Source organism: Cebidichthys violaceus, unplaced genomic scaffold (assembly GCF_023349555.1).
Source record: "Cebidichthys violaceus isolate CVI_PGR_0920_01 unplaced genomic scaffold, fCebVio1.0.p SCAF_10, whole genome shotgun sequence".
Taxonomy (NCBI): domain Eukaryota; kingdom Metazoa; phylum Chordata; class Actinopteri; order Perciformes; family Stichaeidae; genus Cebidichthys; species Cebidichthys violaceus.
Window position 1 is genome coordinate 15,253,234 of NW_027176263.1, and position 27,825 is coordinate 15,281,058.

At 43.6% G+C, this 27,825-nt stretch overlaps 1 protein-coding gene across 1 annotated transcript in view; it reads right to left on the reverse strand.

Annotated features, from left to right (window-relative positions):
- The window catches only part of sertad2b (SERTA domain containing 2b), a 34,428-nt gene extending 11,628 nt beyond the window's left edge, over positions 1-22,800 (reverse strand). Inside the window, exon 1 of the mRNA XM_068727216.1 lies at positions 22,609-22,800. The gene's annotated coding sequence lies outside the window, so the exon portion shown is untranslated. The remainder of the gene's footprint in view (positions 1-22,608) is intronic.
- Positions 22,801-27,825: the final 5,025 nt, after the last annotated feature.

Here is a 27,825-nt window from a genome sequence, read left to right on the forward strand (position 1 = left end):
CTGATAGGAGGAGAAGACTGCCTCCGCTCACGGGAACGCTTGCTGCCTTCACGAGCCGTCGGACACACTGTACGTAAACTGCACGTGCGTTTGTGTGCCGCAAAAGGTGTCATTTGATGCATAACGAGGTAGTAGTTAATCAGAGCGACACATGAGACACCAAGGTACACACAGGGGGGGAACCGGTGTTCGATGCTTTGGAGATATAAAATATGACTTTTAGTGAACATAAATGTGACATTTAGGACAGAAAGCAAAGCGATATGGCAACTAGAGGTCAGTTGGATGAATTTCACTATCACGTAACTGTTAATTAAAAAATAATAAAATAGTCCTTTTTTAGTAGGAGATACACTTTAAGATGGTACACTCGCAACTGCCTCCCTAACTTGTTCTCCGTCATATTTGAACATATTTAATTCAGATGAATACGGACATCAACAGAGAGCATTTAGCCTAGAATTAATACATTTACAGATACACATGTAGTTTGCTGAAAACATCAACCATACTCCCGAGGTCACTCTTAATGTCACAGCGGCATGATAACTGCCATGACAGGGTCCATTTTGTTAGGGCGGGTAAGTTTACGAGGAGGACATGAAGGCAGCAGGAGAAGCTGAAACCGAGCAGCTGCCCCGAGAAGTGGCGTCCTCAACTTTGCTCCGCCCACACACACACACACACACACACACACACACACACACACACACACACACACACACACACACACACACGCGCGTGCGCAGTATGCTTTCTAACGTTTTATCGCTTTCTCGCTCCCTCTCAGTATAAAATATGTAATTACGCCGTAACACCTTTTGAAACATCTGGATACATGCCCTAACATTACTTTCAGAATACTATGTTTTTAATTTTCTAGTACGTTATCAGAGATTTTGTATTAGTATCTGCTGGGGTTTGACTTGGACTGAGAACTTGGATCCATTAATTTATTCTTTTATTGACACAAGAATGAATGAGTGATCACAGAGATGAGCACTGGACCAATGGTGCCGTTTGGCCAGTGAGAGATGCCCATCCTGCCCCAGCAGCAGATGGCGGGGAGATGTCCGGTAAACTCAAACAAAACCCAGCAGAGTCTGTTCCAGACGAACAAAAAAACACCGGTGGAGCAGGGCAGAAAATGCGGCACACTCAACCCAGTTGTGCACTGATACGGTCACAATCACAATACGAGTCCCCATATTTCGCCAGACGGGCTGCCTGTTCTCAGAACACGCTTTGATCAACCTGATGTCACAAATATTTCCACTTACTGGAGTCCGGTGTTTACAGGACTGGACTGTTGGCACAGAATCATTCAGTTTCTCCAGTTGTCAGGGTGGTGAACAGCATTTAGGCCTGTCACTCTCCACTGTAACGACCTGGTGAAACCGGGAAACGGCACAACTAAAAATCTGGCTGGTCTCATCTAGCATTCGTAGCTACACCTACAAAAAAATAATGCGCCGTAATTCTTAGATATCCGACGAAATGATCTTGTATGTTATCCATGTAATCGTGAACGAAGAAGTATACCGACCGCAAAAAAGCCCACGCAGGGCAGGTGGATGTGTCCAACAAACCAGGAGCCAGGAGTCCCCCGAGAGAAACGGGAAGTTGATTTATTTGTTACGTAGCTTACGTAACGTAGTTACGACGCTTCCATGGTCATTTTAACCCAAATGACAATCTTTTCCCTAACCAAGTAGTTTTGTCGCCTAAACCAAACTTAAGTTGTTTCCTGCGAAGACGGACGATTATTTTGCAAAGACCGTATGCATTTAACGAGCGGAAATTGACACGCGTCGCTGGTTTTCGTAGGAAAAAAAACGCACGAAAAATGAGGAGTGACATAAGATATCAAACCAACCGTTGGGCGAGGATACGTTTGCGAAAAATTCATCCCGGCATCTGTCTCGAAATATTTGGCTTTAGAACTTTGACGAAGCCGTGCTAGCGCTAGTTAGCTCGCCATGCTTCTTTCAGATCTGCACAGCGTTGTTTACCCCAACTCTGGCATTTTGTTTGCAGGATTGTACATCATTTAATTAAAAAAAAACTGTTTTGTTGAAGAGTTGACAACGAGCTTGTTTGCTAACGGGACAATAAGTTCATAGTTAATTCAAAACTTCCATCTTTCTCTTTTGTGCAGCAGTTTGTCTTCCGATGGAGGAGGTCACGGAAGTTCAACACCAAGTATTCCGTGCAGATATATTTTGCCTATCTCCGACATGGATCCACTACTTGCGTCAATCCCGTTTAAGTGAACTGGATACACCAGAAATGTATCATTTAAAATACTGATGTGACGTGGCCTTCAGTCATCATCGGCTGAAAGTCGCAACACACAAACACGTCCATCAGTGGACTGCATGACATGTATGAGTTTGTTTTTTTTAATAAAAAGGATAAACAATCAGCCTAATCGGAGCATACGGAAAAGCTTGTGGAAATTGCTGTACTAATAACAAAAGATGGGAATATTCTGTTACGCTCAATATATCCGCATCATGCAAAAAGGCTGAATGAAACCTCAGCTGGAGTACGGCTAACGGGCGGGTTTAGCTCGGTGCATGTGCGCACGCTGAGCTTTTTGTGGTGAATGGAGATCTGATTTAAGTCCTGCGTTCATCTCTCTGGACTCCCGAGTTGACTCATGAATGCTGAGCAGCGAGGAGGGATGGCTCTAAATAAAGATTTCAGGTCAAAAACAGGAAATGGCTCAGTGAGCAGGGAGGGCAGGGCCATAGCAACACCAACTGGAGAGCTGCACCCACCACATCCCTCCCTCCCTCCCTCCCTCTCTCCATCTATCTGTATTTATTTCTCCCTCGCTCTTCTTTTATTTCCCTCTCTGTGCAAAATCTTCCTCGTCTCCTCTGCCTTTCTGCTGTTGCTTCATCCTTATTTTTCTCTCTTCTTCTGCAGTTTTCTTCCATACATTTCATTTTTTTCTGAGGTGCTGATTTTAATTCAGTGACTATCAGAAAGAGAATGACCAAAAAGCACAATGCAAAAGGTTTAACGGTTTAAGCATTGAAACCATAATGAAAGGCTAACATCATCAGCATAACATCACAGAGAACGCGTTCATGCCACATGTTACGTTATGTGTCACTATCAGTGTGAACCTGACTCGTGGTGAGTTCACTGGTCACACTCGATGCTCCTCCGGCCCAGCTGCATCGTCACTTCCACCCATCGCTGTGTTGCACCCCTGGGTGGTAACGCGCAGGATTACGGCAGTCACCGGAATTAGCTCGCCGACCGTCATGTTTCCATTTATACTCACTGTGACATTATTTTACATCATCAGTGTCTATAAATTGACACGGTGACACACACACACACACACACACACACACACACACATGGCTGGAATGATTGATTCAAGGTCTGTTATCCATCAGTTACGTGATCGATGAGTCCTCTGTTTGTCTTAGTAATAAAAGAATCCCTACACACTACTATCAGCCTGTTATTGACTCTATGAAGGAATTAATAGACGCAATAGTACTTGGCTAGTAGCTTGCAGTAGCTTAGTAATCCATTACTGTAACTTGTACAACTACTGTTTCTGTTACTGCAATACCGACCACCACCATAACAACTTATATTACTACTACAGTAAAGACACTAAGAACACTTCTACTACTACTGAAACAATTACAGCTACAGGTACTGCTTATCGTCACTGTTGCTAATACTGCTACTACTACTGCTGTTTTATGTAAACAAAGTCACCACTGGTTTCTGACAACACGGGTTTGAAGTAGCCTAACCCTAACCTGAATTTTGTTGCCAAAAATGGACCAATCCTCTTACAGCGTTAACCAACGTGGCATTGTTCATTTTTTTAAAGCGTGACACAAAGCCTCAATTTAATGCCAAAAACATTCTCAACTTTCTTCTAGATTTGTTTGAAGAGGAGTGTGAAAGAACATTTTCATTCATTTTTTAGGTCACATTTGGAAACTAAATATCCAAAAGTAAAAGTAAATTTCACCTTTGATGATACATAAATATATACATTTTATTTGAGTGAGTACTATATACACAATGTGGTCAAACTTTTGATATTTGGCTTAACATTTTTAGCAAAACCTAGTGGAAACATCCATGAGTGCCGGAAGATTGGGAGAGGGTGTGTGAAGAGGACCAGAGAATATTATAAATACTATTAGACATGGGTGTGGCATCACAGAGGGAGAGGGGGAGACAGGGAGGCAGGGAGGGAGGGGAAGGGCTCCACACCAAAAACACCCATCTGCTTTCTTTCTCATTCTCTTTCCCTCTCTCTTTGTCTCCACCTCCTCCTACTCTCTCTCTCTTTGTCTCTCTACCAGTCTCTTTTTATCAGTGTCATTGTGTGCCATTCCCCCCCTCTACACCCCTCTACGCACACAGGGTGGGTTATCCTTGACACTGCATGATATATCCATGATTAGTGCCCCAATGTTGTACAATACTCCTTTAATTGATATAAACACAAAGCAAAGTGGAATCTCTCCGTTCATCTGCCCCCCCCCCACCCCACAACCATCTTCCTTTATTCTCATTACATTGAGACTTCAAACTTGTTAAGTGCCTTGACTTACGTACTTCAAAAGAGGAAGTAGAAGTGATCAAAGTAAGTTGGCTTCCTGCGGTGCTGCCATGTTAGTCGAATATTCTCCCAAAATGTAGTCGTGTTGCTTTGACTCTGTACTTTTACTGGTGGTTTCTTGTGATGATGGGGATCTAAGCATTTACACTCATATTAATTACATATGTATGTCATATGGGAGTGATCATGAGGCAAACTGTGGGATCACTAAGTCACTTTGTAGCAGACTCAATAAACTGCCAGCAGTTTAGCTTTGGAATTCATGGTTCATAACACATTTTACGAACCGCACTGGAGCCCATTTGGAGGCGGACCTTATTTGGTCCGCATTGGTGTTTCCATTGACAGCTTTCACACCAGCCCAAACAAACTGTACTAACCGGGCAAACGCACCAGGGTTCATTTCAAACCAACGGAACAGGTTAGGCCAAGTTCACAATACTGTCCAAGTCGTCAGATCGCCGCACTGTTTGCACTACACAACTTGCTGTCTGGTAATTGAGTCTTTCAATTGTTGTGGTTTTCATTCTACACGACTGACTGACGACAAGGAGTCTCACACACAAGATCTTTTACCCAGGAGGAATCCCTGATGAGACACGCTCGAAGTGACGGGAGTTGTGTCCACTTATTATAAAATGGTTGTCTCAAGATGATCAGGATTTATCGATAAGTAGCTTGTACATCATGATCTATCATTTATTCCAATTCCAACAGTTTGAAATTTGAAAAAACAATGGTCAATTAAGTTGTGATCTCAAGTAAGCAGTTTACTTAAAGGACATGAGATGATTCATCATGAGGTAACTGGTCTCAGAAACTTGTCAGCAACCACCGCTGCTTCACAGGCTCGTTACGAAATGGATCGTTTGTGACTCCAAACAATGTCTCGCTTTAATTATAGCAGCAAGTTGGACCAGCTACTCAAAATCATTTTCATTCACTGCCCTTAATAAACCTTTGCGTGCAACAGTATATGCTTGGGAAAGTTGCGCGATGGTGTCTGACTTCATGCTCAGCTGTGATTGGATAGCGGAGCGTATCTCATCGTTAACCTCACGATTTCACAGCCTCCCCATTTGGCATGCAGTGTCATTAAATCAACACATCTCAAGTTGCTGCGAATGCAGACACGCAGCTCAATGCAGCACATCAACAGCAGTTTGATTTTCTTCCCGTTATACTGTATCCTCAAAGGTCATGGAGATTTTGCTAAGTTTTGGTTCTACTGTGTACTGTGCCAGAAAAACCCAGAGCCATTTTGTACATGTCCTAGCCATAGAAATAGAGTAGGACAGAACATCCCCATTCAAATCAACGCAGCAGGAAGTCAGAGTGGCGGCCGTATTTGCTGTGTCCATTGCGACTGTTGTAGCGGGCAAACTTCCATGTAAACTAAACCAAAAATGTACTAAAAAAACGAAATGCTTCATCCACACACTCTGGTCACAGCGTAGGAAAAGCGCACTGCTATCGCCACATGACTGCCCTCTTTGTTTGGCTCATTTTCTGTAACCGGTGGACAATTGGCTCGGTTTTTAGCTAGCTAGCTTACTTCCGGCATGCTTTAATGCTACCCTAGTTACAGAAAATAAGGCAAACAGCGGGCGGTTGGCCTTCGGGTCCAACAGTCTCTCCGCCTCACTCCCTGCCGCTCCGGAGGACAAGCTACCTAGCTAAGCTAACTAGCCGACCATCCGTCTCTGGAGCTGCGGCCGCCCTCTTCTTTTACAGCGCCACTGATGTGTGTTGTCACCATTACAACTGACAGCAATTGCTATTTTTATTTGTACTAGTTAAATGACCGTGGAAAAAAGTTCAATGTCCCTTCTACTCCTATTCTACTTCTATGTTTCTAGTCCTGTGCTCAGACAGTTGTATCAATCCACACCTGAAAATAGTTCCCAAGAAATTTACAATTTTCTTCAGTTGTAAATACCATTTGTTAAAAAAATGCCCAGACGTGTTAGGAAATAATTTAGCCATTAGAAAAATATTTTTTAGCAATTTAAAAAAAATCTTCCTTGGGACCAATCTACTTGGGGCTGAGAGTCAGAGTCAAGGTAGGGCAGTTAGAATTGCACATTGTTGGTTTGGTCTTGGGGTTTTGTCGACAAAAACAAAACTTAAGAATAATTTAGGGAGATAGGTCTATAAATAGAGACTAGCTCAGGCACTCCAAACAAAACATTTCATCATTGCAAGAAGAGAGCTTGTGTCTGGACTAAGAACATGGGAGAGAGAGAGAGAGAGAGAGAGAGAGAGAGAGAGAGAGAGACAGACAGACAGACAGACAGACAGAGAGACAGAGAGAGAGAGAGAGAGAGAGAGAGAGAGAGAGAGACAGACAGACAGACAGACAGAGAGACAGAGAGAGAGAGAGAGAGAGAGAGAGAGGTGTGTTTACTCATGACTGTGACGCTGCGAGTGTCAGGTGACTTACAGGAAAGACGTTGTTGCGCTCTCTCTCTCTCTCTCTCTCTCTCTCTCTCTCTCTCTCTCTCTCTCTCTCTCCATTGCTGTCTCTCTTTCATGTGTGTCCGTTTGGCTGTTTTCCTTGTTTCATAACTTCTCTCTATTCACGGACTTTACTGGCATGTTGTTCGACAAACTAATCAGAGTCAAAAAACAAGCAAGAGGCAATGCATCCAAATCACATTAGAGGATTTGATTTGAAAGCGGCCGCTAAAAAAAAAAAAGTTTTAAAGTTGAATACATAACGTTGCAAATCAGTTATGCCAGTCATGAAGACAGTATGAGCAACTGTAATAACCACCTTCGACATACAGTACAGCACTGTTTTCATGGCTTTTGCCTCGAGGCTGTGTGAAAAGTTTTACTCTTTAATGTGTGAGAGTGTGTGTGTGTGTGTGTGTGTGTGTGTGTGTGTGTGTGTGAACCCATCCACAGCAAACTGGTGAGCGTGACACATTCCAGCAGGACAACTCACCAATAGTCCAGCAGTAGATGGGACACTGATACCTCTGTCCACTGGGGGAAAAAAAAAAACTCAACAAAAACACATTGATGGCTGAGACTTCAGTTCCCACAATTTAACTTTTTTTTATTTTTGGGTCACAAGTTAGCTGGAGTGGAGGAAGTGGTGTGGGTAATAATACTGGAAGTGACAGTAGTGGTGTCATTAGCCGTAAAGGTGTCAGTCATAGCGGTGGACAGAGTAATAATAGTTGGTGTAATCATTACGTGTGTGTGTGTGTGTGTGTGTGTGTGCATTTGTCCCCTCCGCATACCGTCACTGCCTCTAACAAAACATTCTGCAGCTATTTTTTTTTTTTTTTTTTTTTCAAAGTGCACTTCAAGTCAAACTGCGGTGAAAACTCTGTGGAGAGAGATACCGGAGCTGAAAAACAGGAAGGTCATTAATCTTCGAGACTCACAAGTCACGGCACAAGGAAGCAGCCACAGCGGTTCAGCTTCAGAGACCAGCAGCCAGCGACTACAGTTCATCTGGTTATCCATCTTTCTTTTCTACGGGGTTTTTTTACGCCCTCCAGCAGCTTCTTTTTTTACTAAGCCTTCTCTCCCTCTGGGGTTGCTTTTTGTTCCTTTTTTTTTTATGATATTCTTTTATCGGGGATAAAGTCAGAACAATGTGCAAAAAGTAGGAATTGAAATGTAAAAGCAAAGAAAACAGTCGGATAGATTGAAACTTGAATTACCGCCTCACGGTTGTATTCCTCCACCAGCCGTTCGAGTTGCAGCTTATGTCCATGTCCGTCCAAAATGTCATCTCTTCATCATTTTATTCAATTCGACAATTGTGTGAAATTGTCATTAGTATATGAATTCTTGAGCCATGGCCAGAAACGTGTTTTGCGAGGTCACGGTGACCTCTGACCGCCAAATTCTAATCAGTTCTTGCCAAATTTGAAGAAATAAACTCTCCGCGTTCCTGAGCTATATGGCTCACGAGAAAGGGACGGACGGACCGACGGACGGACGGACGGACTACCCCAAAACATAACGGATTGGAAGACAGAGGTTGACCACCCCTTTCACTTCCCCCAAACAGAAACCACATTGGACGCTGGGCGAGAACGGCGACCTCCTGGAGGAACGATCGTTCACCGGACCCACCCACCTCGCCCACCGTGTGTGATTTAGCGATCTTTAGAATTCCTGGTTCATTACGTGGATAACATACAAAAATATTTTTATTATTTCTGGGACTGACGAGTCAACGATAGTGAAACTGTACGAGGACGGGTAATTGACCGACATCTTGATCGAGGCATATATATATATATATATATATATATATATATATATATATATATATATATATAAAATAGCGCTTACTGTCCCGACCAGTTCATAGATATTAATATATGGGATTTTTGGACGATAACTTTGAATTATCGTCAGTCGGGGGATTTGAATATCACCCAATCTTAATTATATGCCAATGTTTTTTCTCATGTTGATATACTCATCCCATTTGGATTACATTTGCATTTTATTATATGATCTTTTTATGACGGATTTCGTCTCTAGAGCTTCTTGATAGCCTTTTCATGTATCTTTTCTCTCATCCCATTTCTTCAGGCTCCAGAAGACATTTTTGTCAAGCTCCACCCAATTTTGAATTGCATATTTTAAACATTCATCTCGGGTACGGCAGCTTTTCTTCATGTGCATTTTGCACATGAAGTCTACGCACCGAAACGTTGCCACTAAACATCTCTGAATGCAAGTTTTTTTGTTCTGTTCTATAATGTTGATAGTAATCTGATTATAGTAATCTAATTACATGCATGGTAATCTATTACTCCCCCCCCCCCCCCCCCCGCTGGCGCCCTCCTACGCCAGACCAGACTGGCTGAGTCAGCTCCGCTGCTCTATCACGATTCAGCCCGACATTCGTTCAGCCCCCCCCCCTCACTTTCCTTCACGAGTCTCTTCCTTCACTCTGAGCCGCGTTCAAAACTTCCTCACCCCTCACTTCGCCCTCACTCGCTCTCTGTTCCATCCGCTTGCCGTCGCTCCCTGCCTCCGTCTCTTTGCAGTGAGGTTTAAACAGCTCCGCCTCGCTTTTCTCCTCTCATTTCTTTCGACCCCCTCCCTCCCTCCCTCCCTCCCTCCCCCCCCTGCTGGCTGCCTTCAGGGTAGCAGAAGGGAAGTGAATGGCTTCAGCCCTCCCAGCTGGTCCCATCACCCGGCAACCCAGAGCAAAACAAAGGAACACACACACACACACACACACACACACACACACACACACACACACACACACACACACACACACACACAAGCCTACGAAGAGGCAGGCAATGCGCACACACAGACGGGTGTGCCGGCAGATGAGTAGATGCATGCTCTTAGACATATGCAGACAGATATGCAGATGAATGCACGCGCACACACACACACACACACACACACACACACACACACACGTACCCCCACCTTTGCCCCCCGAAACTCACATCCATAAACACAGCCAGCCAGCCGTCCCCTGCAGACTCCCACCCATCACCCCCTTCTCCCCTCCCCAGCACCCTCTCTCCAGACACCCAGTCCTTTGTCCACACTCCTCTCACACACACACACACACACACACACACACACAAAATATATATATATATATATATATATATATATATATATATATATATATATATATATATATATATATCTTTGGGGAAAACATGTGTTGGTCCAGAAAGGAGGTGGACACAAAGCGGGGAGTAAGTGCACCGTTTTATGTTCAGGGTGCACCGAAACAGAGCTATTATTTTAAATTCTGTTAAGTAGGCTGTAGCAAACCACAGCTCAGGAAATATGCATGATTGTTTGTGCAACTTAAATAACCTATCATCAGTGCGGGATGGTCATTTTGTGATAGAAGTCCTCTGACTTGCTTCTTCTGTCGGCGTTTTTTCCAAAGTTTTGAAGAAGGCTTTCGACAGACCTCCGTGGTTTGAATTCTATTGCAAATAAACACATCTTGGCTGAAAGTGGGTACGAGGCAACCGACACAGTATAGTCTGTCAAAATACATATTCAGAATCCAGGGAAATGACCAGAAATCTCAGTGGCTTAGTTGTTAATTGGTAAATGACCAGATCTGGATTAACACAATAGGCTGCTCTGGGGCAAAAAAGGGCAGAGGCCCTATTGTGTGCATCGACAATACATCGAAAATATAAACCGAAATAATAAAGATTTCAAACCAGGGTCAGAAGGATAACGTTATAGTAGTTATTATGGTCTATAATGAGCATACAATATTAACAAACATCTGCTGTTTTTCATAAACTAGTTGCTACTTAGTGAATCTGGAGCCTTCGGGGGCCCCAGTGGGCCGGGGGTCCGGGCCGTGTGCACACTTTAGAAGGCCTGCAGTGGTTCTGCGGAATTCTCTGGACCCGCCCTCACTCTGACGTCACAGGCAAGAAGAGGTCTATTACAGATGTTAACCAGGGTTGGACGAAATATATCGCGCATCGGCAAACTGCCAATGTACTCCGTGTGCCGCACACACGCCTGCACAAACATATTGACAATCGCCGGATGTTTGGCTGATGGTAGTCGGGTTAGGGACATTTTTTACACATCAACCAATCTTAATGTTAACTGCCTAAAGTGCAATGTGTCTACCCAGGTACTTCTCACCTCTTGAGATCCACACAAAACAGCTAATCTCGTGGTAAGGCGACAGGTTTGCCGCTACAAGTGTTGACTGTGGAGTTTCTGACATCAGATCTCCATGCACCTCGTTAGTAGGTGAGATTGGGCCGTGAAATCCCTTACGGTTGACACTTGACCTGATTCAGCTTGCCGAATCATATCGGTTGTGTCGTGAGAGGAGGAACTGGTTCCTTCACTTTCACTGGCTTAGATCAGGCGGCAACCTCCGGTTCTGACGAGTGAAGCCAATGAGTGTCTTCAAACTAGTATTCTCTCTACTGACAGTATGGAAGTCTATGAGAAAATGACTCTACTTCTACCTCACTTGATTTATTCCCTCAGTAAACATTGTAAACATGAGTTTATGGTCTCAATCTCTAGTTTCAAGTCTTCTTCAATACAGCATGATGTTCATTTAGTACATTATGGTCCATTTAGAGTCGAATAGACCATAAATCAGGGTATGATTTAGGGCGGGCTTACTGTGATTGACAGGTTGCTGCCGCTACCAGAGCCATATACGGCGCCTCTACGTCACTCCTCCGCATTCCAAATATGGTCACTTCCGTTCGTGGCCTGCAGAAAAAAACAACACGGCGACGGCCGATTCCAAGATGGCGACGGCGAAATCGTCGAACTCGGGGCTTCAAAACGGCAGTCCGTAAACCAATGGGGGACATCACGATGACTACGTCCACTTCTTCTATACGGTCTATGTGTTCGATACATGTTCTTCACTTGAACGCCGCTTGTTTTCTATTCTAAGGAGGTCAAAGTTCATCAAACAGGAGATAACTTTTGAACAAGAGACACCCCAACCCCTCCACCCCCATGTGCAACCAACTATGGTCCGTTCTTGACCTCGAAGCAGTAGTTAGGCAATAAAATCGTAGCTCAAGGCCTTACAAGCTCTCACAGCTTTCACGTGGACTTCCTCAGTGGGTGGAGTTTGCTTGGTTGTCATGGAGATAATAGGTTGACCTAAATATGGACCTTTGGTCACGTGGTAACCAGTGATTAAATGGGAACTGAACAAAGTGAGAGAAATAAAAAAAATAAAAAAAGTCCTGCTCATACTCCTTTGCATAACCTTCCTCCTCCTCATCATCATCATCACATCATCATTTCTCTTACCCCAGTGCAATCACAAGCAACAAGTCCGCAACAATTTGCCATCCATGGAATGTAATAGAACCATAGCATCAACATATTTCTGTGAATCTGCACATCCTGTTCAAAGCATAACAAAAGTCAATACCTGTTACATGTTTCATCATACATGGATGTCAACACACATTGCTATATTGTTATTGATTCTATATTTCGTTGTTTCCATTTTTTCATTTGCAGCTGTAACGTCCAATGCATGAACACCCAAACGAACACGGAGGTCCTGACGATTTGAGATGGGACTAAAATGGAGCAGCTATTGTGCAAGGAAATAAAATGTGACTTTGTGAAAAAAATCAGAGGGAAAGCAGTCGGAGCAGGGCAATGACCGGAAGGCAACAAAATAAATAAGCCAGACTACTAAATATTTTGTTTAATTTTCTCCTTTGGCACGGTGATTGTGAGCCAAACCAAACCTGTAAGAAGAAAATGCTTCGCTCACCGTCTCTTTCAGTCCAAAACTGCTCAAATAAACAGCTAGAGAGAAAAGTGAGATTTTCTGGAAACAACACAAGGTGGAAAACCTGAGAATGCTTCTGCCGGCTCTGGGAACACAACAACGAACAGGGTGGAAAAATCTATGAAACGTGATCTGAGCTGAAACCAGTCCAGACTCATCTGGTCCCATCCTATCTAAACACGGCACTAAAAACACCCATCTGCTTCCAGTCCGCACAAGTCCGGTCCGCCTGAGCTCGGGCTTGTCCGGAGTGGTCCAGTTTGGTTTGGTTCAAGGCTAAACCGAGACAGTCTGAAACAGTGTGTCCCAGTCTCGTCTACTACCGTCTTACACCAAATCCCTCAGAGGCAGCCCAGTCTGGCTCTGCAAACTGTGCAAGCACCAGTCTCAGTAAATACAGAGAAACACAATACAACCACACACACACACACACACACACACACACACACACACAAGGTCCTTATATGGCAGAGCGATGTGTTTGGTGTCCTCCACATCAATTATTGAGCAGAAAAATCCGCTACAGAACAAGCCAGCCATGAGAACTGGCCTCAGCTACCCACACACACACACACACACACACACACACACACACACACACACACACACACACACACACACACACACACATTCAGTGTATCTAAAACCCTTTTTCCACCAAATTAGCACATTTTTTAAACACAGGGAAACCTGCTAAAAATAGGCGATAGACTCTTTTTTCTCATAGCGAGTATGCTGTGCTTATGTTGCACTAGCCTTTCGGAGGGTTTTTTTCTTTGTGTGTCCGGTTTCGACGTCATGGTTGGCACTGGAAGAAGGGTTAGTAAACAGTGAAAATGTCATGGTGCTTCTTTTTATTATTATTTTTTAAATATATGTTACTTATTCAGTGTCTGTTTCAAACTCTTAAAACCGAGTTGGGGATTGTTGGAACAGTGGAAGGACCAACAAAGACGGTTTGGTTTGGATGAGTTTTATTTTTTCGAGTTTGAAAGTGTGTTTCGATGATCAGCGTCTGACTCTGGTGGCTTTGAGGAGAGCATATTAACTGTATGTTTTGTACGATGACAAAACGTATAATAATTCTCCAAGTGGCTGTTGATTTTATTTATTATAATGTCATATTTCCATTCAATTCAATTTATTTTGTACAGCCCAAAATCACAGATTTGCCGGAGCTGAAAATGATAAATACTCGTGACTACTGCAGAGTCATTTGTACTTATTTATGTTTTTATTTGCAGCATGTGCAGCACAATCTGCAAGTTTTGATAAATGTATGTACTTTTATCCTCCAGGAGTGATTAAACAGGATTCAAATAGACTATACACATAGTTTAACAACATTAAATTAAAGTCCAAATCTACAAATGTCAGTAGACAATAGACCGCAAATACACCACTGGTTCATAACCTTTTTGGCTTGTGATCCTTTATAGCTAAGCAGTGCCGAATGAGCAATTATCCCCTTTGAGTTTAAATAATGAATTTAGAAGCCTAAAGAGGTAAACTCTTCAACTTTTCACCAGAAAAAAGCACAGATGTAAGGAAATCCTGACAAAAAACTAAAACAAATTCTGTTTAGAGGTTGTGTGTTTTTTCTCTTCTTCCCGATCTTGTTAATTGTGAGCCCTCTGATTGTTCTTGAGACCTCTCGGGGGACACCGACCCTCAGGGTTGGGGGGCCCCTGCAGTGCACAGCTTACCTTCGCCCTCATAAGGGAACGATGCAACATAAGGCAAAGTGAAACCAGTTCCCCACATATCAGAAATCCGGTGCATTACGACCTTTGCAATGGAGCTCTATATTAACCATGTGCACGCATGACCTGCTGTGCGCGTCATGGAACGGCGCGTGCGTTTTGTCGCCCCATAAGCACGCGACTCGCTTCCACGCAAAGCCCAAATTACGGAGTTACCCACACCATTATTCAGCCAGAGACCCAAACAGCAATCTCACCAAATGCTACTCTGTACCATTGACACAGATATCAGCCACTTGAATGGCTGCCAAGCTGACACAGCACTGTGAAACAAAGTATATAATCATTAGGCCATAATCATATGGCGGCTGCAAGCCAAATATCCCAATATCAGGGCTGGCCTGTTAACACTTCCTCACTCAGTGAAGATTTGCCTTGGCTGGACAGCCCCTAATGCAATATAGTGCTAGTGATAGCACACTGTGCTGTGGGAAATACTGTACAGGCTAGTGGGAGTCCTGGATATTGAATTTGTGTTCACTTTTACATGGAAGTATACATTTTCATATCGGCTATTCAAGCAAGCAATACACTTTCAATATCTCAGTAAACAATTCAGGTAATATCTTAGTAAGAATGAGTAACAACCAGACATAATGCTACTTTGTGAGAAAAGTACATATAACTTGAAAACATCACTGCGTCCAAGTGGGCGGGTTCGCACCATAAGGTCCGGCTCCCAAATCGAACCAATGCGAGGATCAATTGTCCAACTGGTCCGGTTTACATTCACAAAGGCAAAAACTCAGACAGTCCGGACGGTGGAAATGTCGTTTGATTATTGGTGATAAAATTGGCTCCTTGTACGACTCGACCGTTTCCTCCACGAGAATGATGTGCTTTATACGCTGTAAAAAGAGCGTACGGATGAAGCAAAGTTGTTCAATTTGACTCATTTAGTGGCTGGCTAGTTAGCTAGTTAGCTTGCTTGCTAATTCCACCACGCTTTCACGATGTGCTGCCCTACGCTGTGACAAGACTGTGCGAAAGAAGCAAAGTTGTTACATTTGACTAATTTACTGGCTGGCTAGTTGGCTAGCAACTTGTTGATTCCACCATGTTTTTATGTTACACTGGTTGAGGAAAGTTAGCCGAACAGCGGGCTGGTAGCAGGCGGCAGCAGCGGCTGGGTCTGTCACTCCCCACCGCTAGGAGACTACCGGAGCTGCCGACCGCTCTCCTACCGGCGAACTAGTCAAACCTGTAGTGGCTTGGAGTGAGGGGGCGGGTGCGCTAGCTAATTATTGTCTTATTTGTGGTCTGATGAACTGTAAATTCATCAAATTCAGTGGTAGCAAACGTGAGAATAGACCACTAGTACAGCAGTCAACCCAAATAAAAAAAAGGCTCCAGGGTTCGGTTCAACCAGACTAGTCCCACTAGCCTCATTGAACTGCTGCTATGACTTTCAGTCTTGATGAGTGACGTAGGCAACTCGTTTCCGTCCACTTACCGGATCAGCAGCAATATTGCAATGCATTTGAACTGCTAAAATATAGGCTGATCCTGTAGGCTGCAGTACGTTGACCTGTGGAACTACACCGCTTCATTCTTGTTCTTTGAAATCAGATAAATTGATCAGATTTATGGTTCAAATTTGACAACGTGAAGCCATCGAGACTCCATGAAGCTTTTTTGTAAACTGCTTTTAATGACCAGTACTTGTATATATTTTTTCACATCCTTTGGGTTAGCGGTTGTTGCATTAAATAGATCCAAAAGAGACAAATCCTCGTACTTAAAATGAAACAGAAACTGGTGTTCACGCAGCATGATGACTCTAATGTATAATGTTGAACTGCGTTTGTTCGCGAGTCATTACAGACAAACATGATGTTTGAACAGCATGTCACATTGACAGAGGGGAGGAAGAGTGTTTGTGTGTGTGTGTGTGTGTGTGTGTGTGTGTGTGTGTGTGGGGAGGGGGGGGGGTATATTCCTACAGAGGACATGATGTAACTTGGACTACCATAATACAGGTATTGGAGATGTGAGTCACTGTGCTGAGGGAGGTAACATGATAGCATCCAAACAACTCAACATTGCCGCCGTGTTTGGCTTAATTTATGTACGAGGTGCTCGGAGGGTGTGACCTTCTCAAACAAGCACCGCAAAAAGACTGTGTTCAAATCTGAACATTTAAATACCCATAAACTAGATGTTTAACATGTAATTCTATATGTGTTCAATAGTAAGCTTCATAGATCATAAAAAAAAAAAAAAGAAAAAAAAAAAACTTAGCTAAACCGTAGCTAAAACAATATTTCACTCACTATCTTTTTCAGAGCTTTCAACCACCTGGTCTCATGGGCACACAATATTACATTATCTGTCTGTCTGTCTGTCTGTCTGTCTGTCTGTCTGTCTATCTGAATGCAGTCTTATCTATTATTAATACTTCTTTTGGCTCACATTAAGAGGGCTTCTCTGCAAACGCAGCTCTTCCACATCCGATCCCCCTGTTCATGTGTGTGAGTGTGTGTGTGTGTGTGTGTGTGTGTGTGTGTGTGTGTGTGTGTGTGTGTTCTGCATGTACACTATATGTGCCTCAGATCTATACTTAGTCTTGTCTGCTCAGGATGTCTCAGTGCTGCTGGACTTCCACAGTCATTAGATACTACTACATGATGCCGTAAGTACGGCGGAAAACAACATGTATAATGTTGTAATGAATCATGATTATATTGTGAGGCCTATGGGAGCTAAAAAGTTCCCTCCAATGACAAACTTTTACATTTTAAAGCAACTACAACACTGTTACTTGTTGGGAAAATATATGGAAATAATACATTTTGATAAATTCAAACAGAAAATCTCAAGAAAATGAAAAAGATAGCAATTAAACTGACCAGTTTGGGCTGTAATGAACGGTGTTACAGGTGTTTTATAATTGAAATCAAGGTCCTCTTACTAGCTTTCTTCAGCGTGTTAAACCGTATCACTGTAACATTTAAACCAACACAGATGAAAATGAACATCTGAATAACTCCATCTACTGATGAAGACTATGTGACATGATTGAAAGCTAAGGAAAAAGCAAAGATGTGGACCTTGAGTTTGAGTTTCTAACAATGCATTTACAGTAAAAAGAAAAAAGAAAATCACAATATACACTACACATTAAGTATCAAATATCTAAACATTATGTGAAAATGTCTTGTGGTCCCCTTCTGCTCTCATGATGCCTCACAGTTGATCTTTTAAGCAAAGTTGGATAAGGTGACACACACACACACACACACACACACACACACACACACACAGACCATCACGAGAGAGAAAGAGAAGGAAAGAAGAAAAGGTGCCGCTTTGTGGGTAATGAAAAGGAGGTCAGTGCCTGAAGGGATGGGCTGATGGTGAACACTTTGCTGAAAGTAAAGGCACTGAGAATACAGAGCCGCCACACGCACACACACACACACACACACACACACATTCCCTCGCACGCGTGTTTGCACCTTCGTCCCCCATTAAATAAGCACTGCTGACTGAGGTGCAAATGCTGCTGTGAATCCTTTCCGAAATATGAATTGCACACTTCGTTGTCATGACGACCTCTCACACCCATTGCTGACTTATGACTTCATTAGTCGGGGAAAAAATGGCAAACACGCATTACACGTAGGAGCGAACACACTGCATTTTGATGAAAGAGTTGACACAACTTGTATTTGGTCGATTTCGTCTGTTATGTTCCTGCTGATCAATTCTGTTGTTTTTGGACGGGATGAAGACGTGCACAAGCTTTTACAGTTTTTCCAAAGAAAATAAAACTGAAAACTGAGCGTTCCCTCAACGCTTCCCCATGAACAGGGAATTGAACAATCCTAGCTTAGCAACCGTAACTATAGGAACTAGGCCTGTCAAGCTTTAGATCGCTTGTCCACGCGTTGAAGGGGCGTGTGCATGGGAATGTAGTTGAGAAAGATGCTCTGCATTTAAATATTTTGGAGGCTTTTGTCTTTTTTTGGGCTTTCCAAAACCAAAAACACAAGCGCAAAAGTGTAAAGCGTGGATGATTAAACAGCGTGTAAACCTGTTAGCTTTAGCCGCAGTCTTTTGGCACGATATCACGCATGTAGCCATCAAGAAAAATTAACCCTTTCACAAGATTTCGGTTTAATCAGCTAGCTACCTCCAGCATATGAAATCTACCGTCTGTTGGCCTGACTGCGAATTTAGCATCTGGGGCCAACGGTTCATATTTCTGGGGTTTCAGCGAGAACCGTAAGCTTGACAGGCAACAGTAAGGTTAGCGAAAGGTCAATTCCACAACAGCACTGCAATAGCAAGCTTTCCAAAATCATCTTCAACGACCCCTTTCCATTCATAATACTCAGGCGGAAACCTCCGGTTCTGACGAGTGAAACCAATGTGGAAGTGTCTTTCAACTTTCATGCTGTCTACTGACCAGCAGGGGGAGACTCCTCTGGTTGCAAAAAGAAGTCTGGTTGCATAGAAGTCTAGTCTAAATTGACTCTACTTCTCTCTTGATTTATTCCCTCAGTAAACATTGTAAACATGAGTTTATGGTCTCAATCTCTAGTTTCAAGTCTTCTTCAATACAGCATGATGTTCATTTAGTACATTATGATCCATTTAGAGTCAAACAGACCATAAAGTTGGTTTAGGGCGGGGCTACTGTGATTGACAAGTCGTTGCCGCTACCAGAGTCGTATACGTCACTCCTCCACATTCCAAATATGGTAACGGTTCTGTTCATTAGTTCATTAAAAAACAACATGGCGACGGCCGTAATCCAAGATGGCAAAATCGACGAACTTGAGGTTTCAAAACAGCAGTCCACAAACCAATGGGTGACGTCACGATGACTACGTCCACTTCTTATATACAGCCTATGGTAATAATGCAATTAGAGATTATGGGCAACACACATTTTTCCAAGTCAAGAGCGATATGTCTGGTGGCTGGAACTGATAGTAGTCAATATTTTTTAAATGCGGAGTGATAGCTGATGGGAGCCACAGCGAGGGCCCGGCATGACATTCAACAAATGGCAGTTAAAGCCCACAACATTGCAGGAACATGATCTTCACCTCTGCCTGCTGTCTGATGGAATGGGAAGTCCTCCCCGTATACACGACAAATTTAAAAGGATTATTCTGAAGACTTTGACTGTTCAGGCCGGAGTGAAGCATTCCCCTTTACCCAAAGGGTCCACATTAACAAGCTTAATACAGCATGGACACACAGGGGACCTGAGCGGGAGGGTCAGGGGCTCGAGTTCAGCAGATAACCCTGCTTATACCTGTTCACTGCTGGGGCTAGTGCAGGGGAGAGGGATTACTGTGTGGTGATGGTGATGATGATGCTATCACCACCACCGCTCTCCCACTATCTATTTATAGTTCACAGAGCTGACTCTCTCTGTCTCTCTTTCAGTCTCTCAGATTCTCCATACTGGATGCAAAATGCATTTTTAAGAGAAGGTGAGAATAAAACAGAAGCGCTAATCAGCAGTTAGTGGTTTCAAACCCCGATCTGTTCTTCTTAACTTGGTCAATTTAACAATTTTTACCACATTTTGAGCAGACAACATGGTTGACATGTTTGCGGCTTCAAGCGGCTTCTTCCCGCCGGCTTTAGGCCGCCGTCTGCCGCCACATAGGTGCACCTTGTGAGACGGTCAGGCGCTTATTAAGACCTTTTTGTTAAGATTTCAACCTGCAGTCGCAGCTCATTTCTAGAGGGTGGTTTATTCAAGCTCCAATCGAGTTCAGTTCATTTGGTTGGGGGAGAACAAACTCGCCCGGTGCTTCTCTTGGAGCACCAGCTGAGATTTGATAAAAAGCCGCAAGACTTCTATCTAGAAATCGGAACGAAACAAATCCATCAGAGTTCCCTCAACAGACAGCAGGTGAACTGGTTTCTACTGGGAGTTTGTACAATGTGGACATGGCATCAAGTTTACTCTGTTCATACAGTGAGTTTAAAAAGATTTCAGATGTACTGTAGGGACTTGACATTAGCTCGGGGCCCTGAATGTATCACCCCTCTGTGTCCAGACACAAGACTGTGAACGCTGGACGGCGGATGATTCTGTCTGCCAGACAGGTCCCAGGCTGGGAACTCAGACGAACCACGGCACCTTAATCTGGATTAGCTGCTAAATTAGAAGCCCGGTTGCTTTTGTGTAATCCCGGGGACAAAATTTCGGCACTCCCGTGGCCATTTGATGGCAGCCGATTCATCCACGCCAGTCCAACACAGGCCAGACAGGCTGGCTGACTGACACAGTACCCATTCGGAGAGCATACATGTTATATGGATGCTATGGAAATATCTGTAAATGGGTAGTACTACAATAAGAGTCGAAAAAGTGACCATATAGTACTCCTTAAAGTCATCATGAATGCAGTAGTAAGTATTCAGAGGTACTTGAGTAATAGTACCAATAAGACAATGTAAAAATACTCCACTACAAGTAAAAACAACAAGTTTCAAAAGTAAAAGTATTCATTTAGTTGGAAATGGCTTCAGTTACTGATAGGTTATTATATATGAGGTTATGAATATTGCTAATAATGATGCACTGAGGCGCATGCAGCATTATATTGTAGCAGCTGGTCTCGAGGTGGAGCTAGATTTCCTCCCTTGGAGGCCGTAGGCAAGAAGCAAATACAACATTCTGCTCTACAAAAATGTATTTTTTGTGGAAATACTCAAGTCACGAAAAAAAGTACCGTAAAAATACTGTACTGCAGTAGGCGACAGTACAACAACAACAAAAAATGTCTAAAATAAAAATATAGATGTATAGGTCTCCTTCTCAAGAATGACTACACTGTTAAACCACAGCAGAAACTTTATGACAGCATTACAACATACTGACGTGTTGACTGTTTGGCTGCACGTGCAAAAGGGAGTGTCTAAGCTTCACGTGAGAATACTAACGAAAAAAAAGAATAGCCTAATAATAATCATAACAATTTGAAATACATTCATCCTACAATTCTTTTTTTCCTTACAGTTTCAATTTGACACACACTGACACACACGCACACACACACACACACACACACACACACACACACACACACACACACACACACACACACACACACACACACACAACCACAGCCTTCTTACACTCACTGTGGATCAGGCCCAAGTAGGGAATGCTGTGCTGCACTGGAGCAGCGCAGCAGCAGATCAGTCAGTGGTGGTTGTGTGTGCGTGTGTGCGTGCGTGCGTGCGTGTGTGTGTGTGCATGTGGGAGCTTAATGACAACTCGGTTATATAACGCAGGCAGCAGCAGCAGCAGCACAACAAACGGCAAAATGCGCGCTGCTTTCCTCTGAGCGAGGACAGTACACATTGGTGTTGATCCAAACCCAGAGACGTTATATTTTCACAAAAAATCTGTCAAGTTATGGATCTTATGGGCAAATATGTTAACCAGCCTAAATTCGGCATGCAAATAATGTACCGAACATAACACATGTTCATATAGTTTAAACTTTTAGAATGGATTCACCCGGCTCGTTATGAGCAGTCCCACTGTATCAATAGAGGAAGAGTGTCGCTAAAAGGGGCACAATTTCCAAAGTTTCATGATAGTAAGTAATATTCGGTGGGTCACGCGTATGCCGATTTGAAGAGCAGCTTCGATTGAATATGTTGACTGTATCTGACGCATTGTTGTGTCGCGTACTTGCTTTAAGCAATGAGAAACATCCAATAACAACCATTTTTACAGCGCAGTTCGGCGGTACCCTGTGCAAGCGCGATGCACTGACGCGTAACGGGAATTCCACGCTTTTTATACGAGGAACTACTTTCTTAAAATGTTTCAGGCGCTTAAATATTAAGGATGCATGTACAAGTCCGCGCACAGATAGAGAGGTACGGGGTAACGTAACTTGCGATCGCAAACCAAAGAGCAGCAGACACCAACACCAGAGTTCAAGATGCAGTTTGGAGACACTCACCCTCTATGGCAGATACGTCCAGCACGGTGCCAAAGTAGAAAAATAGATTTGAAAGAAATTGCCGGGCGAGATGTTTTGTGACGGCAGGAAGCTCACTCACAGGTCGAGGTGTCTGTTTTCTATTTTTTACCTGGGAAAAAAAAAACTGATGGACCACGAAGAGGCTCCGTCCAACGCCTCCAATGTCACAGATCGCGGCCAATGCGAAGTCATGGAAGAACAGCCCGTCTGGTGCCGCGTTTACGTACCGTGAGGCGGATAGTAAATGCAAACACGCTCCTCCGTCCGTAGGCAACTTTAACGTTCGCCTCACTCAGAGCAATTATAATACAATTATAAAGGACAGTTTACTTCAGCTTCCGAGAAGTTTAAATAATTTCAATACGCTATAGGGCTAACGTGTTGCGATATTAGACTAGCTTAAAATGCTGGTTCAAGCAAAGGGGGGTTAATTTAACTTTTACAACCGGCATTTTGACAATTCTAAACAAAGCACGTTAAACTAACTGTACGTATAGTATATTATGTAGACATACATATATAGCTGTGTATCCCTGCTGTTTTCCTTCCCCGTGGAGATGTGTATTTGACACGCGTGTACAATATCCGTTTATTCACATAGTACTCGAACGCGGCAGCAGGCGGTGTGTGACAGACATGTCGTGCGGTGACTCAGAGGTGAGTCAGATCGTCGTGTTCCCGCCCACACCGCGGTGGCGGCCAATGGCGCGCGTGCGGAAAGCGGGTACAGCGGCGAACGGTCACGCAGCCCTCCACAGCTGTGCGCGGTTTAAAGGGACGCCAACTCCCGGTCCATGTACGGAAATCATCCCCCATTAACCATTTAAAGGCAGTGGGCGTGTGTGTGTGTGTGTGTGTGTGTGTGTGTGTGTGTGTGTGTGTGTGTGTGTGTGTGTGTGTGTGTGTTACTGTATATTCATCCGTGACAGAGATATGAAAACATGTCCAAATATTAATTTCTATAAATTGTTGTATTGTGTATAAATTCACAGTTCAATACCACAAACCCATCATTACTATAAGGCCACGTGCTATGGTGTTACTGCAGGAGGTAGTAATATAATGACGTGAGCTCCTCACTCAACAGCAGACACACACACACACACACACACACACACACACACACACACACACACACACACACACAGGCTACCGGACAGTATTTGCTTTGGACAGTAGATTAAGAGATTGGGTAACCCTTTGGTTTGCATTGACCTCTACTGACAGTAACAGGGAACTGCAGCACAAATTCCTGCAAATTGGCTCTGAGGGTTAAAAACACATTTTATGTCACTTAATCCAATGGTTTATAACAAAAAAACATAACTTCATACGAATACTTTTGGATTACTTCAATATCAAACATTACAAATATTGCACTTCACAGTAAAAAAAAATGGACGCAGCCACAAAAAGCTAATATTCTTTTTTTTTCTTTCATAAAACATCAAATTAATTTTGTGTATTGGTTAAATCAGGACGGGTGGTGGGAGGAGGAGAGATCGGGAGGATCCATGCAGGCCTACAGAGCTACAGGTTCAGTCCACTACAAGGAAGGTTGATGCAACATTTCATCATCTTGGCCTGAAGAGCTCAGTGTGTTCATCACAGCAAAAATCTCTGCTGCACGGCTGTTGAGTGGACCTGCTTTGATTAGTTTTGCTGTTAATGAACACAAACATGTGGAGGATGATTGAAACTATGGTAACAAGGTTATTAGAGTGAGCATGAATTGATTCTTGGGTCACTCGGGGACAACAACAATCCGACTGTATCACCGTATCATCTCTGTTCTTTGAGGGACCTGGCTGTGTTGTTCCTGAAGAGGCAGGAAGTCCATTTATCCTTTATCTGTCGGCTTACAAACATTTCAGTTAAAGTTTTTAGATCATATTCAGACAAGATAAAATCAACATCAGATCTTACTTCAGTATGTGGGCGGAGAAATAACAAATGAGGCGTAGAAGCATCAAAATGTGTCAGTTCATATCGCAGCCTGAGTGAAATATCAAAGTTATGATGAGCTCCTTACATTCTGCCACAAAGACGTCTCGTCATGAGAAAAGTGAAGAACAGAAATATTGTTTTCTTATGACGAGACGTCTTTGTCACCAGCAAAACTAATCAAAGCAGGTCCACTCAACAGCCCTGTGGCAGAGATGTTCATGCTGCTGTGATGAACACACTGAGCTCTTCAGGCCAAGATGATGAAATGTTGCATCAACCTCCCTGTAGTGGACTGAACCTGTAGCTCTGTAGGCCTACGTGGATCTGGGGGAGGCCGATTCCTCCTCGTCCTCCGTCCTCTCCTCCTTCTGTCTGAACCGGATGCTGTAGGACCCAGTCAGCTGATCAGGTTCAGACAGCTGGACCCTCCGAGTGGAGAAACCAGCTTTTTGTCTCTAGTTTGATAGGCGGGAGGAAGGAGGAGAAAACGAGAAGGCGGGAGAAAGGAGGAGAGAACGAGAAGGCTGGAGGAAGGAGGAGAGAATGAGAAGGCTGGAGGAAGGAGGAGAGAACAAAAAGGCGGGAGGAAGGAGGAGAGAATGAGAAGGCGGGAGGAAGGAGGAGAGAACGAGAAGGCGGGAGGAAGGAGGAGAGAACGAGAAGGCTGGAGGAAGGAGGAGAGAACGAGAAGGCTGGAGGAAGGAGGAGAGAACAAGAAGGCGGGAGGAAGGAGGAGAGAACGAGAAGGCGGGAGGAAGGAGGAGAGAACGAGAAAGCGGGAGGAAGGAGGAGAGAACGAGAAGGCTGGAGGAAGGAGGAGAGAATGAGAAGGCTGGAGGAAGGAGGAGAGAACGAGAAGGCGGGAGGAAGGAGGAGAGAACGAGAAGGTGGGAGGAGAGAACGAGAAGGCGGGAGGAAGGAGGAGAGAAGGAGAAGGCGGGAGGAAGGAGGAGAGAACGAGAAGGCGGGAGGAAGGAGGAGAGAATGAGAAGGCTGGAGGAAGGAGGAGAGAACGAGAAGGCGGGAGGAAGGAGGAGAGAACAAGAGGCTGGAGGAAGGAGGAGAGAACAAGAAGGCGGGAGGAAGACGGAGAGAACGAGAAGGAGGGGACGAAGGAATAAGAAGGACGAGAGGACATTTCAATCAGTCAAAATAGATCACTTTCCCTTGTTTCCCTCATTAAGAACCCTATTTAGAGAAGCTGCGCTCCTTCACAACGTTGTGATTCAGAGCAGATAACGTGATGAAGGATCTCAGTGGAAGAACCCTTTAATGACCTCCTAGCATTCATATCTGCAGACCTGATGGCTCGTTGTAAAACTAGACACGTGATTATTTTTAATGATCTACTTAATTCCCTTTCTAAAGAGCCAAAGAGCTTTTTCACAGCAGACATGTTGAGTGCTAACAGTGTCTGATGTCAGTCGGAAAAGCACAGGTGTTACTGACAACATTAACATGGCTGTGTTGTGTTCAAGTGTCCCAGAGAGCCGTCATTCAGTGTCTTCTGTGTAACAGGCCCATCAAGTGTAAACCGTTATGGTCGGAGCAACTGACGTGGTCTAAAGAGTGAGATAGTCCACACAGGGTGGTCAGCTGTGAGGGGGGTCAACGGGTTCAATAAACACAGAGCTTGTTTGAGTCCCGTACAAAACTAAAAGTTTATATTCACATGTTTTACATCGGCCATTAGTTATGTGAGACATTAGACACTAACGACTGGTCACGTGACTCGTTTGTCTCCCGCTAGTCATGTGAGCTGATAGTCATTCGGTAGTGACGCAGTTGTTAACGTCAACCAGGCTCTTTTTCTAAACCTGTTCAAAGGGTTTTGTTTCCTAATCCTGACTTCCTGTGAAGATGTTAGTTTATTTTGAAAAGACAGCGCGCATGTAACGAGTAGAAGCTGACACGCCGTCCCTGCCACGTCCAGAGCTAACGCTAGAGGGGAACCTAGAGCGTCAGAGTTTGAAGCCTAGGTGTGATGCCACTACTGAGCACCACGGAGGCTTTGACCTGCTCTGTCTCAGACCTGGGCCGGTGCTCCCCGCCATAGAGGACCTGGTTCTCCTGGGCTCCCCCAGGAGAACCACATCCATACTGGACTTAGTGCGGACCAAGGGCCTAATTTACAGTTTACAGTTACACTTTTTCAGAGGGCAGTATCAGACCCCTCCAATTTTTAAAGTCCAATAACTCTTCACTGAACACATTCATGGACGTTTTTAAAAATATTTTTAGGAAATGATTTATTGCGTCTGTAACTCAGCAGGAACAGCTGCACTCGTGACAAAAACAGATCATCTTGTAACCGAATAATCACAATTGTGGCCAAACGAGTGCTCACAGTTCAGTAATCAGGCAGAACATTTACGTGATATAAGCAGTAGTATTGTTTCTGATAATATGTGTTTGGTATGTCTAATATCCTTGTTTATATTTGTAAAATAGACTGTAATTATGATTTAGGGATGGGTTATAGAAATGATCTCTTTCATCATGACCCTGCATTATTTAAGCTGCTCTGTGTTCTAGATTATAACCAACCCAGGACTCTTTTTATTAGTTTTAATATGAGCGGTATGAGGCCGACAACCCATAAAGGTTTTTAAATAAACTTCGTATCTTGTTTTGTAATGAAAACATATTTTGATATTCATATTGTTCTTATGTGGAGGGGAGAATTTGAACTGAGGCCCTACGATCATTTGATATTTACACTATATTTAACAAATATTTGATCAACATTTCTTTTTCACAAACTATGGGATTTGAATATTTCTACATGCATTGTCAACAGAGGCTGAGAAAACAGAGCAGTTAACTCACTGTTGTTCTCTCTCTCATTGAGTCTCTTTCCATAAATGTTCATGTCTGAATGAAGCTGTGAGGTCCATGTAAAAGTCTCCTCTGTCTGAATGACTAAATGTCATCACTTTAACAAATACATGAAGACAGCAATGGTCCATATTTCTGTGGTTTAAATGGAGCAGAAGCACGGATGGATTTGATCTCTAACAGGTCTACAACATGAAACCTTCCTGCTGGCTTCATTTACAACTCTGGAGGTGAATTCATGTCCTCTTTTAAAGCCAATAACAGTGTTGGAGTGTTGATGTTGTCAGTGAGGAGGAGCTTCATGTTCTCAGGTTTGTTCCAGTGTGGAAGATACTGTGGGTTAAACTTTAACACGTATCATATAAAGTCATATAAACATGATACAGCTGATCTTTGGACTGAGTGCTGCAG